Here is a 1315-nt window from a genome sequence, read left to right on the forward strand (position 1 = left end):
CAGTTGGCATTTCGCCAAAAATGCCACTTTGCGACGTTTCGTGAATCGCACTAGTAGATGTATACATTGACACTGTGCAAACGCTGTAACTAATGCCAAGGGCACTCACTGCATTCAACAGAGTACTGAAAAAAAAACTTAATTAATTTACTACTCTGCCAAATTTTAGGATTTTTTGCAGATTTTTTCGACAAACCAAGTAACCGTAGAGTAACTCTATTGTGGCTAATGATCTAACAACAGAGACAACGGTTTTTGTGGTTGTAGGTACTGACAAAATTGAATATAAAAAAGTTTTTAATGAAAGAAATTAGCGAACTGTGCGCCAACAAAGCCATGAAGCAAGTAGCGGCGTTGTAGTTTGAAGACAGATAAATATGAATACATATTTATATGAATGTACTTTGACATCCAGGGAAACTAATTTCAGATGTAGCTTAGGCAATCTGTATTTACCGAAGTAGTCCACAAAGGAGAGATGCAATTGGGGAGGTTTTTGGTCTCGGCCTAAGTCGACGAACAATTGTAGAGCCAAACAAGACAACCAAGTTCTCTAGTGCAGAACACTCAAATTCGTCATGAATATGATCAACGGGATCCTTCTTAGCGAGAAAATCCATATATGAATTTGCATTCATATTTTGTTCACATGCCATGATTTGATGGTAAATCGTATGCAATAATATTTCAAGTTCTACAAAGGCCTTAAACGTAATATATCACATGACAACTTAGGCTTGTTCGCTGCGATTGCCCTACAGTGGGGCACACTTCGACGATATCCCTGAGAGCGATCGCCGACGTTGGGCATGCCTGCCAATCAGGCGATGTTCTTTCGGGGCGCCGTGCAATAAAGCCATAGGAATAACGCCGTATGCCTTTATTTCACTTCACATGGAGAAATAAGCCATATGGCCGTATGCCTTTATTTCACTTCACATGAAGAAATAAGCCAAAAAAAAAAATTTTGCATATGAGAAATAAAGCCATACGATCTTATTTCAATAAAAAAGTAAATGTTGTCTCTTTAGCGGCGGTCCGCGTTGACTCGCCATCCCGCGCCACAATCGCACCGCGTACCCCTCGTATAAAATTATTGCTTTGTTCATTCTTTTTTGATGATATTCATATATATGCACATACATATAGCATTTGCACATTAAGTTAAACTTTTGGCAAATAAATTTAATCTTTTGGCAAATAAAATTAATGTTTTGGCAAATAAATTTAATCTTTTTGCAAATAAATTTAATCTTTTGGCAAATAAAATTAAACTCTACTGTAGTACTAAACAGTGTTTGAAAAAGTAAAAAAA

The sequence above is a fragment of the Rhagoletis pomonella genome, unplaced genomic scaffold, assembly GCF_013731165.1.
Source record: "Rhagoletis pomonella isolate Grant_MI unplaced genomic scaffold, Rhpom_1.0 Rhpom_scaffold_00003, whole genome shotgun sequence".
In the NCBI taxonomy this organism is placed as follows: Eukaryota; Metazoa; Arthropoda; class Insecta; order Diptera; family Tephritidae; genus Rhagoletis; species Rhagoletis pomonella.